Source organism: Hippopotamus amphibius, chromosome 1 (assembly GCF_030028045.1).
Source record: "Hippopotamus amphibius kiboko isolate mHipAmp2 chromosome 1, mHipAmp2.hap2, whole genome shotgun sequence".
NCBI classification, from domain to species: domain Eukaryota; kingdom Metazoa; phylum Chordata; class Mammalia; order Artiodactyla; family Hippopotamidae; genus Hippopotamus; species Hippopotamus amphibius.
Genome location: NC_080186.1, coordinates 106,951,043 through 106,967,985, shown reverse-complemented (window position 1 = coordinate 106,967,985; position 16,943 = coordinate 106,951,043). Strand labels below are relative to the sequence as shown.

The following is a 16,943-nucleotide window of genomic DNA, read 5'->3' as shown; positions in this document are numbered from 1 at the left end:
TGCATTAATGCTGGTTACTATTGGGAGACTATTTACCTATGGAATACTTTCAGTGGGATGTATCTAGTCTGTGTTGAACTCTTTAGGGGATCAAACCTAGAATCCCGGGATTTAAGTGGACTAGTTCCCTGGAGACTGTCACATTGATTAAGTAAGTGTCAGCATAGGAGATGACCCCAAGAGCTCCATTCTGTGTAACTGATGACCTCATACATCACTTAGAGACCACGTGTGTTGAGGCTGGGCCGGAGCATGTGCTAATGTGGCAAGAAGGTCCTTGCAGGCAGTGCTGGTGAGCTCAGACGTTCTGTTGCTTTGCTCATCCTTCACAATTAACTTCCTCCTTGAAAATGTGAGTAAAACTCGACACTGGGCAAGATTTACGATTTTTTGTGTTTTTCATGTTATCTCCATTTCAAGTGGATGTGCTCGTATACCATTCACTGACATTTTATATATCACAGTTTTAACTTCGTTAAAAGTCACTGTTGGCCAAAGTCAAACCAGGCTAATCAGTGTACAAATTGATTGGCACATCACGGATTAAACATTCAATGGCCTTTATAACCACGTATTTTGCTAGAGTGTCTTCCAAAATCACTACTGTTCTTCTGCAGGTACCATGAGCAGCTCCAAAATCCCAAGGCCATCTTTGCCTGATACCTTGTGGTCACTGTCATCAACTTCAGTCACTTTATCCTGTACATTGAAGGTCTCTGTATTATTACATGATTTGAGAGACAGAGATGGAATGTATAGTTTGTTTAAGTGCAGCAAGAGACTCCTGTTTCTCTGTGGATCAATGGAGTTGAATAGCACTCTTTGTTCCACATAAGCTTTCTCAGAGTTTTTTTCCTCAAGAATTGTTGATTACTCTTTTTTTTCCCCCTGATTATTGGTCTGTATCTTTAGCCAATAATTTTTAGCTTTGAAAATATCCTTCTCTTTATTTTTTTTTAATTTATTTATTTTTTGGGGGGGGGTACACCAAGTTCAACCATCTGTTTTTATACACATATCCCCATATTCCCTCCCTCCCACAACTCCCCCCCACCCTCCCCGTCCCAGTCCTCTAAGGCATCATCCATCCTCAAGTTGAACTCCCTTTGTTATACAGCAACTTCCCACTAGCTATCTGTTTTACAGTTGGTAGTATATGTATGTCTATGCTGCTCTCTCACTTCGTCTCAGCTTCTCCTTCACCCCCCGCCCCCCCAAACCTCGAGTTCTCCAGTCCATTCTCTGCATCTGCATCCTTGTTCTTGTCTTGTCACTGAGTTCATCAGTCCCATTTTTAGATTCCGTATATGTGAGTTAGCATACAATATTTGTCTTTCTCTTTCTGACTTACTTCACTCTGTATGACAGACTCTAGGTCTATCCACCTCATAACATATAGCTCCATCTCATTCCTTTTTATAGCTGAGTAATATTTCATTGTATATATATGCCACGTCTTCTTTATCCATTCATTTGTTGATGGGCATTTAGGTTGCTTCCATGTCCTGGCTATTGTAAATAGTGCTGCAATAAACATTATGGTACATGTTTCTTTTGGGATTATGGTTTTCTTTGGGTATATGGCCAGTAGTGGGACGACTGGATCATATGGTAGTTCTCTTTGTGGTTTTTGAAGGAACCTCCAAATTGTTTTCCATAGTGGCTGTACCAACTTACAGTCCCACCAACAGTGCAGGAGAGGTCCCTTTTCTCCACTCCCTCTCCAGCATTTGTTGTTTCCAGATTTTGTGATGATGGCCATCCTGATCGGTGTGAGGTGATACCTCATTGTGGCTTTGACTTGCATTTGTCTGATGATGAGTGATGTTGAGCATCTTTTCATGTGTTTGTTGGCCATCTGTATGTCTTCTTTGGAGAAATGTCTATTTAGGTCTTCCGCCCATTTGTGGATTGGCTTATTTGCTTTTTTGGTATGAAGCTGCAGGAGCTGCTTGTATATTTTGGAGGTTAATCCTTTGTCCGTTGTTTCATAGGCAATTATTTTTTCCCATTCTGAGGGTTGCCTTTTAGTCTTGTTTATGGTTTCTTTTGCACAGCAAAAGCTTTTAAGTTTCATGAGGTCCCATTTGTTTATTCTCGATTTTATTTCCATGATTCTAGGAGGTGGGTCCAAAAGGATCTTGCTTTGATGGATGTCATAGAGTGTTCTGCCTATGTTTTCCTCTAGGAGTTTTATAGTGTCTGGTCTTACATGTAGGTCTTTCATCCATTTGGAGTTGATTTTTGTGTATGGTGTTAGGAAGTGTTCTAATTTCCTTCTTTGACATGTTGCTGTCCAATTTTCCCAGCACCACTTATTGAAGAGGCTGTCTTTTTTCCATTGTATATTCGTGCCTCCTTTGTCAAAGATAAGGTGCCCATATGTGTTTGGGCTTACTTCTGAGTTCTCTATTCTATTCCATTGATCTTCCTTTCTATTTTTGTGCCACTACCACACTGTCTCGATCACTATGGCCTTGTAGTATAGTTTGAAGGCAGGAAGCCTGATTCCACCAACTCCATTTTTCCTTCTCAAGATTGCTTTGGCTGTTCAGGGTCTTTTGCGTTTCCATACAAATCGTAAGATTTCTTGCTCTAGTTCTGTGAAAAATGCCATTGGTAATTTGATCGGGATTGCATTGAATCTGTAAATTGCTTTGGGTCGTACAGTCATTTTCACGATGTTGATTCTTCCAATCCAGGAACATGGTATGTCCCTCCATCTGTTTGTGTCGTCTTTGATTTTTTTCATCAGTGTCTTAAAGTTTTCTGCATACAGATCTTTTGCCTCCTTAGGCAGGCTTATTCCTAGATATTTTCTTCTTTTTGTTGCAATGGTGAATGGGAGAGTTTCCTTAATTTCTCTTTCTGCTCTTCCGTTGTTCGTGTATAGGAATGCAAGAGATTTCTGTGCATTAATTTTGTATCCTGCTACTTTACTAAACTCATCAATTAGTCTTAGCAGTTTTCTGGTAGAGTCTTTAGGGTTTTTTATATATAGTATCATGTCATCTGCAAAGAGTGACAGTTTTACTTCTTCTTTTCCAATTTGGATTCCTTTGATTTCTTTTTCTTCCCTGATTGCTGTGGCTAACACTTCCAAAACTATGTTGAATCATAATGGTGAGAGTGGAAACCCTTGTCTTGTTCCTGTTCTTAGAGGGAATTCTGTCAGGTTTTCCCCATTTAGAACGATGTTGGCTTTTGGTTTCTCATATATGGCTTTGATTATGTTTGCTGATTATTCCATTCATGGTAACATTTTTATACAGAACAGATACCACTTTAGTTGAATCATTCAGAAAATGATTTCCATGAGACAAAAACTAAAAAATAAATCATCACTCCGAAAACTAGCTTTCTGCACTGAGCAAGTTCTGCCTAGGGCTCCAGAGGTTTTGAATAAGCTTGGTGCTTAATTGCTTTAATATATGGTCTATGGGGTTTAGGCTATTTTAATAGCACTTCATATAAATCATTGCAGTGTGACTTTAAGCAAGTCACTTAACTTTGATTAGGTTTCAATTGCTGAAGTTTAGGAAGAATTTGGCCAACTATTGTTTTCCTGCCATAGAATGTACTCTTGAGCTTCCTCACACCCTAAATTCACCCCTCAGTTTGCATGGGGGTTGTGATGCAGGTGGAGCCCCAGTGCAGAAAAACAATCTGCTTGCTCCTTCCTTTACTTAGTCATGAATGCTTAGAGGGACAGCTGGACGTTGTGGCCATTGTCACCCTTGTGAAACCACCAGCCTAGCCAATCCCAGCAGAGTTAGAGTGACACACAGATCAGGGGAACTGCCCATGTTCCAGACTCACAAACCATGAATAGGATGTAGGTTAGAAGATGACTCTCTTTCCCTGGGTAACCCATGAGCTCATTTACCTGTTACTTGAATGGTTGATGGTTTGAGCCCAACAGATAGTGTTCTGTCACTGATCCCAGCTGTTTTTGAGCTCTGTTTGTGCTGCACATTCTCTGTGCACTACTTCTCTGATCCTGATCCTCACCCTCTCCCTTTCAATCAGATACAGGAAAATACTGCCCCTACTCCTAAGGATCACGTTAGTTTCTAAAGGGCTTGGTAAAAAGAATTATTTTTTTTAAGGGTAAAAACAAGTTCTGGAATTCCAAGCTCACTGACAATATAACCTTTCTTCCTGAGGCTGAGTTTTCTGCAGCTGCTCACTCCTGGACAGCTGGTACCGATTCCCTGAAGCCAAAGAGCGAGAATACGTCTCTCATTGAACAACTTGGTTTGGGGGGTTCTTTTCTGTCCTTTGTTTGTTTGTTGTTTGTTTTTTATTCCTTGTAGCCAGAAAGAACACACTTCAGGGTAAGAGGATGTTAGAAAGAGTCTATTATAAGATTTGGGCTTTGGTTGGGTGATATGGGGGAGGATGGGAGGACGTAGGGGATGTTCCATATTGAGTACTGTTAGCACCGGCAATTGATGATTGAAGTAAGGAAGTAACAGTCATTTTGTTATGAAAAGAAGAGGAGGTTTGGGATTTTGTAGGTTCCACGGTGACCTTGTTTTTGTCTGTGCCTGGAAATGTTTATGAGGTAGACTTGTTTTGCTTGATTTTCAGTCTCAGAATACTCTTGTGTGAGGCTGATATTCTGTATCTGAGATTGTTTACTTCCAATATGAAAAGAAATCAGTCAGGCTGTGAGTGTAAGATTAGTTCAGGGCAGCAGATGCTGGTATTTTTTCTTTCTCACTGGAAATCCCTAAAAGAGAGAACAAAAAAAGCAAGCACTCTGGTCCTCAAGCTGTAGATGCAAACCTGACAGGGTATCAGAGTGACTTTAACTAAGTGTTTGGAACTGTTAAAAATATTGTCGGTCGTGGTTTGTTTGAGTCCAGGAATGCGCAACCAGCAGGCTACAGTGCCAACTATATCCCCATTATCGCTGGTGTAAGGGTTTTTCTAGTAGCTATTCTTGTAAAAGGAATTTCTCAGCTTAGAAATGGTTTGTACACATGTATCTCATTTTGCTAATCCTGCCCTACTGCCTTGCAAAGAAGCTTTACAAATTCATATTCTCAATCATTTATGAGAAAAGTCTTTTTGCCACTCTGTGTTCAACACTGGATAGCTCTGTACATGCCATTTATTTTGCCAACAATTAACCCCTTATTGAGAGATGTCTTCAAGTGAGTTTACACTCATTGGTTTAACTGACATCCTGGAAAAGCTGATATTTTGATTTTTCTGTGTTCTCTTCTTCTTTATGACTGCTCTATTCTCTCAGATAAGCTGAGCCAAGTGCAAACATATCACTGTTGCTTGGTGGATGCTCTTGCCTGTTGGGTTCACGTATTGTTCGCGATTTTGAGGGTGAGGGATTGATTCACAGAAGAGATATGAGGTTGTGTTAACTTGACTTCCCTTCACAGACAGCCCAGGCTGCTGCCAGTTGGGAACTCACTCATCCTGAGGAGTGAATCTCCATGATTGAGCCTGAGCAAAATAAAAATTAGAAAACAGATTTTTAAGTGTACGTTTCATTTGAATAGGACATTAACTATTAGATCTTTTCTTCATTTGTAGTGAAAACAAAAGGAGAGACTGTGCCGAGACCAGCTCGGCGACTCGAGGTGAGTGACGGGTGCCGCAAGCTTGAAGAAAACGCAGACACAGACTGAAGAGAAAGATGGGACCGGGGGACTCAAGACCTCTAGGATCAAGAGCCTTGCTGATTCATCCCATGTGGCTTTTATTGAGTTCTTGGCTAACACTCCCAGGTTAATCCCATAAACAATCAAAGGCCTCACATGCCTGGGGCAATGATCTTTGTTTGCCTTCTAGGTCCGAGTTGAGCAGGTGTGGATTTGAGCTGGGCCTGGAGAGCAAAACAGCCCTGGGGGCAGGAGACCTCTCTCAGATATTAGGGGTCTGTGCCCCACCCCTGTTGGCCCCTCTGCGGCTGTGCCTGTCTTAGGTTGTTCCTCCCCTGAGGAATCTTATGTGTCTTTGGCTAACCAGTCATCCTCCAGGGCCAAACAGGGTGATATGAGGAAGGGTCTGTGCCCTACCCCTGTTGGCTCCTCTGCGGCTGTGCCTGTCTTAGGTTGTTCCTCCCCTGAGGAATCTTTCCCGTCTTTGGCTAACCAGCCATCCTCCAGGGCCAAACAGGGTGATATGAGGTGTGCAAGTGAGAAAGGGGCTGTGCCCCTAGAGACGGCCAACCCTCTGCCTATGCCCCCATAGTCTCCACGCCCCACACCCTCAGCTCCTCCACTGCTCAAGCGGGACCTTCTGAATCCCATCGCTCGGCCCACATACTTAAACATTTTCAAGGTTTCAGAAAGGCTCCTGAATGTCTTCCCACAAGACTGCATTCAAAGGACTTTGTTTGGGGAACTTAATAACAGTGGCTGATGTATTGCTCTCCTGGAATTGGTTCGCCTATGCTGGTAACTGATACTTCACATAAGCCTTGTCTGGAGAGCCCAGGAAAACAAGGATCTAAAAACAAATCTGCCACAGGACACAGAGATATATGATAAATTCTTGGATAATATTTTGTGGAGTTAAGTGTTGTACCCTCTTTATTCTTTTCAAGGTTGTTTGGTAACATTAATGACACATTCCTCTACCACCAGAAATGCCCTTCATAGTGTCCTTCATGTTACAAGGGCTTGGAAACAGCCACATGAAGGTGAGCACAAGATTTTTACTGTGATTCTTTGATTTTTTTTTATTTTTTTTGCATACAAGTTTAGCATACGTTTTTTCTGAAAAGTCAGAAAATCAGGTAAGTAGAGATAAGCATCTGAATTAGTTCCCTATTTCTGCCTATTAACAGGTTACAAAAACAATAGTTTAAAGCAATCCATTTTTGTTATCTCAGAATCTTGTTGATTAGAGGTTTGGAAAGATGTAGCTGGGTCCTCTGCCCACACAATTGGCCACTATGTCCTCCCCACCTGAATAGGGCTGATATTGACCACGTCGTGGTGCGACCATCTCCCATGAGGGGCTGCCCTCGTGGTCTCGTGTTCCTCTGGGATCCTCTTTATTGACCTGAATTCTAACCCCCACGATTTCTTGCAGCTCACCTGAAAGAAAGAGGCTTAGGAGAAAGCCTGGAATGTGGAGGCCCAGAACTGATCTCTGCCATGTCCTTCTCCAAGAGGAGAATAAAATAACAGAGGTCTTCATAAAACAGGACCCATATGAGGGCTGAGATCCCCAGCGATTAGAGCAGGGGAGAAAATCTAAAAGACAATGGAGGCACTAAAAGCCCCGAATGAAGAAGCAGGGTCCTCTTTGTGTTCCACTTCAGGTAGGTGCCCTTCCTGGAAAAGAAGACATTTCCCCTTGGCAGAGCACCTTGGACAACGGACTTGGTTTGATCCCACTGGGTCATTCTTGTTGCCACTAGGCTTTTGGGGTCTCCATTCTAAAGTGCTTGTTTGAAGGTGTGGCTTCTTCCTTTCATGAAAATCTCCTGGGAATTTCTGTCTGAAATGCAGTTTCTTGGGCCTTTAAGAAGCAGCACAATGACCCTGATGTAGGTGTTCTTTAGCTGTGCAGCTAGGGCCCAGGGATTGGGGCCTGTCAGCCGCATGATATCATAGTTACTCATCCAAGGTTAATACTACTTTCTCTGTTTTACATTATACATTCTTCTCCATTATACATGAGGACCATATGCTCAAAGACGGTAATGAAATCACCGTGTACAGCAAACTTGGTACGCGGTGGAGCTGGTATTTGCATCTTGGACAGCTATTCCGAGGGCTGTGCTCTCGTTGCTACAGCACAGTCCTAGGATAGGATCGGACTGGAAATACGGTAGCACTAGAACACATCAGTAAAAGTTAGTTTCTCCTTGTTACCTATATTTACCTGCTTGACAAATATTTACCGAATGTTCTATCTGGCAGGCTCTGGAGCAGGCACTGGGGAGGAGGGGTGAACAAGGCACACAGAGCACCTGCTCTCAGGAAGATGACCTCTAGCACCAGAGCCAGGTGTTTTACAGAGAATCACATATATGTTTTTTAAGGATGACCGTGGTGTATTTCATACACATGTTCCTTGCTCCCATTTTGTCAGCAGGGATTGAAAATTGACTGAGTATAAATAATCAGACTTTATTTTACCAGTAGAAATACTGATGTTTGACACAATGTCCTCTGAATTTCAGCTGTAGGTTCCTGGACAGTGTGTTGTACGCTTCGGACAGCGTAGCCTGTGTCCAAACCTGTGTGATGGTTCTACCGTCACTAAGTTGTTCCCAGGGTTTTGGAAATCTCCTGTTCTCTTTGGGAATCAGTTTCTTTATCAGTAAAAAAAAGCTGTTATTCAAGTCCTCCAAAGTCCCTTTCAGTTCACATTTCTCTGAATGCATAAGAGACTGAGATGCATATTAAATGGGACCTGGGAACTGCAGCCAAGAGCAGACCTTGGTATCTTCTCTGTGTGTCTCATGCAGGAGCCTAAGCCAAGCCCAAACCCTGAAAAGACATAAATGATAGAGGAGATGGAAGGAAGAAAATCAGCAGCTTGGAAGAACGAGAATAACACAAAGAAGGGTAAAGAAATGGTAGAGCAGTTGGCTGCCAGCAGAGATGAAAAGAAGGACAAGCTGAGTTCACAAGAATCAAGGGAAAGTGAAGAGTGCACACAGCATTATCCACATCCTCAAGGAGCAGCCTGAGCTGAGCAGGGAGGACTGAGAGAGTAACTTACTCCACAGTGAACCTGTGCACCTGCCGAGGAGATCCACAGCATGGATCAGGGTTCGTTTGCACTGCTGGGAGCACCAATTCCAAAAGGAGGAGGAGGAGACCCTGAGGCTCTGTGCTGGACCCTGCTGTTTGCACCCGCAGCTGCCCCCACAGCAGATGCCCCAAGTAAGCGTGAGCGTAGAGGGAGAAAGAATGTTTGGAGAAGGGATGGAGATGTCCATTCTTTCCTTCACCAGTTTTGCCCTGAGGTCAGGAGGGGGCAGGGTAAGGGGACCCTTCCATCTGAAGCAGAGGTACTAGTAATATTCTTCCACATTTACACTTGGAAAGACTTTACACCCAGTATTTCTTAAGTATTTGTGAGGGTTTATTTTTCCTCATGCTTTGTGAACAACTTGGAGTTCAGCTATCAGTAAGATTTACCTGAGGACATCAAAGCAGTGGGAAGAAGAATCCAAGTGGATACTTTCAACAAAGTGTGGGGCTCTTCTCAATTAGGTGTTGTGGCAGACCAGAGGATGGGAGGGGAGGCCAAGGACATCTCTTCCTAATGACAGTGAACCCCTGAGAGGAATCACTGTGCAGAGGTGAGTCTTCCTCAGCGTCACCAGAGGTCTGGATCAAAGGGCGTGGATAATGTAGGGCAGGCACGTCCTTAAGGAAGGGGATTTGCTACATCTTGGGAGAAAGCAGAGTATCTCTGAGAGCACATTTGGGAAGGAATGTAGTTGAAAAGGTGGAAGATTTGCAACCACTTTTATTCAATCAGGGAACAAATGTCACTGAGACCCTACTCGCAGCTTGATTCGGTGCCAGGAGACATGAACACAGAGATGATTAAAAGGGTATTCCAACTTTCCTGGAGCTCTCAGTCCAGCGACCAAAAAGTCATGAGAAGTGTAATGGGGGTGGATTCACTGGAGGAAGTGACCCGTGCTGCCTAGGGATGACCTCAGTGTTTCTCGTGGCCGCCCCTCTTTCTTTATCAACAGCTGGTGACCAATCCAGGTCCAACAACTGTGGCTCTCAGCCAGATTTCATCCTCTCATGATACAACTAACATCTGCAATCTATGTTGGCTCAAAGTAGCCAACACTGCCAACGTTTCCAGAGGAAACTGCTGATGTCTGTCTCTACTGTCTATGTCCTGGTCAGTAGGAGAAAGGAACAGACAAATTGAATAAGTCTTATAGTTTCATCATGTCATAACAATCAGGGACTATCTGTCTTCTCTTACAAAAGGCAATGCCTTCTAGACTTCAAATTCTCTCCCCATTTCAAAGACAATTTAAATATTGGTCATATTCCTAGAATTTTAGAACTTGGTGCTTTACCCTTACATTTCAGATCCAGTAAGCAAAGTAAAGGAGTAAAGCAACTTCCAAGTTTGCAGTGAGAATGTAGTGGGGTCTAGCAGTAAAATCCTGGCTTTCACGTGCCTGATATCTCTTTAGTGCTCTTAGAAACAGAATAATCTAACACTCCTTGAGTCACTCCTCTATCCCATCATGTTGTACAAAATATAATATCTCTGCTCATCTAGATGACTTGGATCCTAAATTAGCTGAGTTCCACGAATGCATTTACAAAGCCCCTGTGGGTAAAGCACTGTGCTAATTCTACTGTGGGATACGAATGAGGGTACACATTCCTTACTGAAGAAAGTGTGAAGATGACTGTTCCCAGCTCAGCCTAGGTATCTCTCTGTAGGTAGAATAACAACAGCAGACACCAATAGGTTCCACCTGCTGAAAGGGAAGATGAGGATGAGGTGCAATGACTCAGCTCAGTGTCCTCAACTCAATGAAGTCCACTGGCTTGTTTTCAGTTTCCTCTCCCCTGCCTTGCTTGGAAACTCTCTCCAGGTGGTAAACTGGAGCAAATGTAGGCTCATCTGCTTGTTTCTCATCTCTCAGGATCACTCACTGACCTTTACTGCCTGATGGCCAGTCTTTTGAAAATCTCTGTCTCATCTATTTTGTCCAGTTTATTGTTGTTGCTTTCTTTTGCTGTTTCAAGTGGGAGAGTAAATCCAGTTTCTGTTAGTGTGTATTCGTGTGGCACCCCCTTTATAAAATCACAGTTGGAAAATATCTATCAAGATCCTGAAAAGAAACTTTTCCAAAATAAAAAGCACAGTCACAACCAGGGTAAGACTGTGAACGAAGGAAAACCCTTAAACTTGACTGATAAGGAGCTAATATCCAAATATATAAACAGTTGGTAGGACTCAACATCAACAAACCCCAAACAACCCAATTAACAAATGGGCAGAAAACCTGAGCAGACGTTTTCCCAAAGAGGACATACAGATGGCCAACAGGAAAAAAGCTCAACATCAACTATCATCAGGGAAATGCAAATCAAAATCACAGTGTGATGTCACCTCACACCTATCAGAATGGCTATCATCAAAAAGAACACAAATAACAAACACTGGCCAGGATGGGGAGAAAAAGGAACCTTGACACATGGTTACTGGGCACAGAATTATCACATAACCCAACAATTCCAGTGCTGGGTATGCATCCAAAAAAACCCCAAAACACTAATTTGAAAAGATACATGCACCCCGGTTTTCATAGCAGGGTTATTTAGAATTGTCAAGATAGGGAGGCAATCTATGTGTCCATCAACAGATGAACGGATACAGAATATGAGGTATATGTAGTAAATGGAATACTTCTCAGTCTTAAAAAAATCAATGAAGTTTTGCCATTTGCAACAGTATGGATGGACTTGAAGAGTACTGTGCCAAGTGTAATAAGTCAGACATCACTTATATGTGGAATCCTCAAGAATACCACAAACTAGTGAATAAAACTAAACAGAAACAGACTCACAGACATAGAGAACAAACTAGCGGTTACCAGAGGGGAGCGGGGAGGGGGAGGGGCAACCTAGGGATCGGGATGAAGAGGTACAAACTATTATGAATAAAATAAGCTACAAGGGTATATTATTCAACACCGGGAAGATACTCAATATGTTATAATACATATAAATGGAATATAACCTTTAAGTTGTGAATCACTATATTGTACATGTGTAAATTATATAATAATGTATATCAACTCTACGACCAAAAACAAAAAGTGTATTTTAAAAGCACCATACCCGTTTTAAGGACAATGCTGGCCTGACTCTATGTTGGGGATTGCAAACCCCATAGCCCCTTGCCCAAAGGCTGAGGGAATGTTCCCTTGAGGTCTGTGGTGAAAACCAGTCCTTTGTGAGTGGAGATGCCTCTTGAAAAGCATGTCACCCTTGATTATTCCTATTCTCCAAAAGGTCCTTCAAAGGAAGGGTGAACGTGACTACAAAGTGGCCCAATGGAAAGTTCCAGCTTTGGGGCTTTCGTGGAGTATCTCTTAGGAAACACTGCTTCCAGGCTGACTTATGTTCCCTGAGGAACCAGGGAGAGACACCAAACATTTCAAATTGGTGGGCTACAACCCAGGCACTGAAAGAGGGGCAGAGATTCCCAGACCTTCTCTCAGAAACCTCATCGGTTGCTCCAAAAGAGACCCCACAAAGTCCTCCACTCACAGGATCTTCCTCCTCTTGGTGGTAAAAAATGACCCTGTGCCTTATTTGCTAAGCAGGGGACACAGCGCTAGATACTACTGTTTCTTGGGTGTATTGCCATGCCAGTTATACAAAAGAAAAGAAAGATGGGAAAGCTAGGTGAGGTATTAGAAATATCTGTCCTCCCGGGGCTGCAAGAGGCAGTCACCTGGCCACACAGGTCTCCCTGAGTTTAAGACCTCTGGTGGTGGTTCTGCAGTAAAGGAATAAGCTGGTCCACTTTCTTTCCAGCAGAAAATGGGGAATGGGACTGGTCTGAAATAAAGTGTTCTTCATTGGCTGATTAGGGCCTTAATCCTCATCAACTATGATGGTTGTCAATTCAGTCTGGCCCTGGAAAGGAATACAGCATTTTTCCCCAAAACAAACTTAGAAGGGGAGTAGGAAGGTTTATCTTCCAGGAAAATGTATCTAGGAAATGCTCCCCAAGAATTTGCCCAAACTACTGAATATATTTACAGTGGTCTGTTATTAACCATTACCTGTCAGGAGAGTGTGCAAACACTGTCCCCCATTACCACAAATTGTGCAGTCGAGTTTCCTAAATTTGGAGAAATCAAAGGGCTCAGTACATCCGGAGTGCAACGGATAAGCCTTTTTTTTTTTTTTGGAAAACCATCTTGCTGATCATGGGATCTCCCTGGCGCCTGTACCACAACAATGCAAGATACCAATAATAGAAGAAATTGTGTGAGAGAGAACAGAGCATATATGAGAAGTCTCTATCTGCTCAATTTGTCTGTAAACCTAAAACTGTTCTAACAAGTAATGTCATAAATTTTTAAAAAAATGTAATGATGCAACACCCTCAAATCAAAGTGTTGCTGGCATCCTATAACTGCATAGTTAATACTAGCCCTTGAGGTGCACCAACCTGGAGTCTGACCAGGCCTATGCCATCAGCCTCTGCAGCCTGGCAGTTCCCCTGGAATCTGGCTGTGGAAACATGTAGGTCAAGGTGGCCGCAGAGCTCCATATGGTGCAGAGAGAACACTGGAATGTGGTGACGGCGGGGAGAAACCATCGGAGGGCCGAGGTCGGTGAAGATCCAGGACGACTCAGATTCAGCAGCTGCCCCACCCGCGGCCACAGAGCAAAGGACAGGGAGGACAGGAACTGAGAGCTACCGGATGAGGTCGCTGCCTGAAAGATAAAAGCAGCTCAGGAGGCTTTGGTCAATTTTGAGAATGGGAAGCAGGAAAATGAGTTGAAGTACGACTCGCATGTTCCGTGGTGGCTTGAACCACCAGTCTTCCAGGTAACAGCACGCTCGCGTACTGTACTCACAGAGCCGCATTACACACTCTTCTGCTGTTGCCACGGGGTGAGAACGTGCCCCCCAACCCCTCCCTCCGGTTCTGAAAACACACTCAGACTGGCCACTCAGGACACGCTGTTCTCACATGGGGCACATGAGGGCCTTGATACCAGGGAATGGGCCAGGCCGCCTGCTCCTCGCCGCCTCGGGAGCCTCCGCTCAGGTGACAGGGGACCGCCACAGCCTCTGGGGCTGCAGCCCGCCCTGTGCCCCTCTTCCCTGCGCATCCCCCTCCGCGGAATGCGAGGCTGGGACAGGCTTTCAAAAGTGGCCGACGTTCAAAACTTTAAAACTGGCCGCTGAGCCATATAAACGTCCGGAGGCTGGAAACGTCGACGGGGAGCCCGTGGGCCGTGCTGAGCTCCGCTCCCAGGACCCAGCGGCCGCCTCAGTCTCGGGGACGCGGGTGGGCGGAGAGGGGGTGAACCCGGAAAGCGGAGGAGGAGCACGAAGGGGAGGGAGGAAAGAGCCCAGAAGAAACACTGTCAGCTGCTCACACCCGACCTCACCCCTCAGGGCGCCAGCGGCCTGGGTGCTCGCGGTGCGACGGGTGGGGCCGCGGCCGCTTCGGCTCCCATCCGGTTCCCAACAGAGAGAGGACGCGCCGTCCCCCGACGAAGCCGGCAGCGCCCCGCGCGTCTACCCTTGCACCTGGGTCCCAGGGAGGGGACACCCCAAGAAGTGCCTAGCCCTGTCCTGAGGACGTTCAGAGCCCCCAGGGCAGCGGCGAGAGGACAACTGCAAAGAAGGGGAAAGGAAGTTTGCGGGTTTTTTGGCGTTTGGGTTTTTTTTTCTGGCGGGAATTTTACCTCAGGGCAGAAAACTCTAGAAATGCCGGCAGAGCAGGCGCATTTGGGGGAGGCCGCCAAGCCGTCCCCTGTCGCTCCTCCCGAATGGACCTCGTGTCTTTCCACGACGTACAAACCTGAGGGCAGGCGAGTCAGGCGCCTCCTGGCGTCGCGGAGGAAGCGGGCTCGGGGCGGGGGGACGAGAGCGCCCGGCGGGAGGCGGGTGCTGGGCCCGCGGGGCTGCGCGCGGCCTGGCTCCGCGGCGGGAGGGGCGGGCCTGCGGCGGTTCCATGGTGTCATGGTGAGCACTCTGGACTCTGAATCCAGCGATCCGAGTTCGAGTCTCGGTGGGACCTTTCCCTTTAGGCCGCGCCGGCGTCTTTTACTCCCGCAGCCAGAACTCAGTCTCCTGCCGAAGCCCGCGTTCCTCCGGCTCCTGTTCCTGCCACCGCAGGCACCTCGCAGCGGCGTCCCTGACCTCTGCCGGCTCCTTCTCCAGAAAACCGGCTTCTCCGACCTGCGCGGTCCACATGGGCAGGTGGCGCGCAGGTGGGGGACGAGCCCGGGCTGTCCCCGCTGGCCCCGGGCGGTCAGCCCGTCTCTGGCCATCGGAGGCCCGGCCCCGCCGCCAAGCGGCGCAGCGACCGAGCCAGTGCCACCCCGCCGTCGGGGCCCCCTGGGTCTCGGGGGTAAAAGGCAGAGGCTGCGCCGCCTGAGTCCTGCCCCGCGAGGGGGCGTCACACCGCAGGCGTAACTGCGCGCTTGTCCCTGTGAGTCAGGGGTCGCTGTGGGGGCTGTGATGTCGCTGGTCAGACAGGGTGACAGCCTCTTATGGTTCCAGACCCGAATGGGTAGTGCTGTATTGAGGTGCCTATTCTATTCTGAAGTTTGATTGATCCTATTCCACTGTGTTCCGATTTTATTCAGAATTTCTAGCTCCTAAGTCTCCATTGGACACGAAAAGCCGCTGTTAGGCTGAGATTTCAATCTTGACCCCAGGAAGTCCCGTGCTTTCCTCCCAAGCTCAGCCAGAAAGAGGAGAAAGGCCAAGGATTCCAGCGTCTGGGGAGACCAGGGCTCCCTGACCCCTCTCCACCCAGGCCTTTGAGACACTTGCAGAGCTTCTCATCAAGGCTAGCCTGTAGCGAATATACTTTGTTTCGTTAGATTTGGGTGGAAACCAGATTTATTTTTTTATCATTATAAACTTAAATTCCTTTTTCAAATGTTGCCTCTGGATATGGAAAACACCATGTAACAAATAAACCTTTTGTGCAAGGCCTTCTGTGGAACAGCCACATGGATAAGAACTAGCCGAAGAGAGTATAAAACATAATAATTTATGTGTACCCCAGAACAGTGACAAAATTTTAAAACCTGCTTTCGTCAATTGTGTTATGATTGGCATTGTTGGGTATTTCTTTATTCTTTTGTCAATATAGTGTGGGAAAAAGCAAAGGAGGCGGTATAAGATGTTGTATTTCTATTACTCCCAGTGCCCTTAAAAACAAAACTAGTGGTATTAGAGAAAAGAGTCTCAGTTGAAAGACAGACATTCAATCAAAGCCTGTAGTTCTGAGTTTGAATTGTGAATGTGAATATATGTGAATGCATGAACACATACAAATATGAGTATGTATTTGCTAGCTCTGTCCACTGCAAAGGTCTAGAATTCAACCACTTCCATTGAGTGTCTTTAGGTTACACAATTTGATTTGGGAATAATGTTTTTCACAGAAAGGAATCAGAGATTTTGAGAGATATGACTGAGTCCCGGTCAGGGGCAGATGAGACAGAAGCACCTTGTCATAGTGATATCTACGAAGGTCTCAAAGACTATTAAAATCTTATGAAAAGGAGAAAGGAGCCAGCTTAAAGGCACATTCACTGCTGAAAGAGAGGATCATTGGAGTATCAGTAAGGACTCTATTGCAATGAATTGAAATACTTCAATGTGTTTGAAACTTTGATTTCATATTAGCACGGGGGAAAAAAAAGAAATAAAAGAAACTAGTTGGTGACCATGGAGGATGCTTGGGGAATTGCTCATTAAGCTGCAGTTTTCTTTACAGAGGGAACCACTAAGTAACTACACAGTATTTAGTACTAAGGGGAAGTTTTTTTTTATGCAAGTGTACCAGCTAAATAACACATGGCCATGGAATATCACCATTTTGCTCCACATAACTAGTTCACGGATCTAGGCCTTGAACTCCAAGGGCTGCTAACATTATTTGAGGAAACACACAGGAGTTGATGTGCCCCCTGATCAGAGAGCACACACCACTTCTGAGGTGCCCTTGCCAGGATACCAAACACAATCTCCTCTGCCTCTGTATCTACTGTGTCCAAAATAGGGGCCACTAGACACATATGGCTATTGAATACCTAGAATGTGGCTAGGACGACTAAGGAACTGGATTTTAATTATATTTAATTTATAATTCATGTGAATGTAAACTTAAAAGCTGAAGATATGCACAACATTTTTCTATTAAACACAACTTTAAAGCTTTGGTGGAATTATGTTTCCCTTAATGT

General features: G+C 45.2%; 1 non-coding gene across 1 annotated transcript; it reads left to right on the top strand.

The window, feature by feature from the left end:
* Nucleotides 1-14,686: 14,686 nt before the first annotated feature.
* On the top strand, nt 14,687-14,758 carry TRNAQ-CUG (transfer RNA glutamine (anticodon CUG)). The gene has a single exon. It is a non-coding gene; the product is annotated as a tRNA-Gln (tRNA).
* The last annotated feature ends 2,185 nt before the right edge of the window (nt 14,759-16,943 follow it).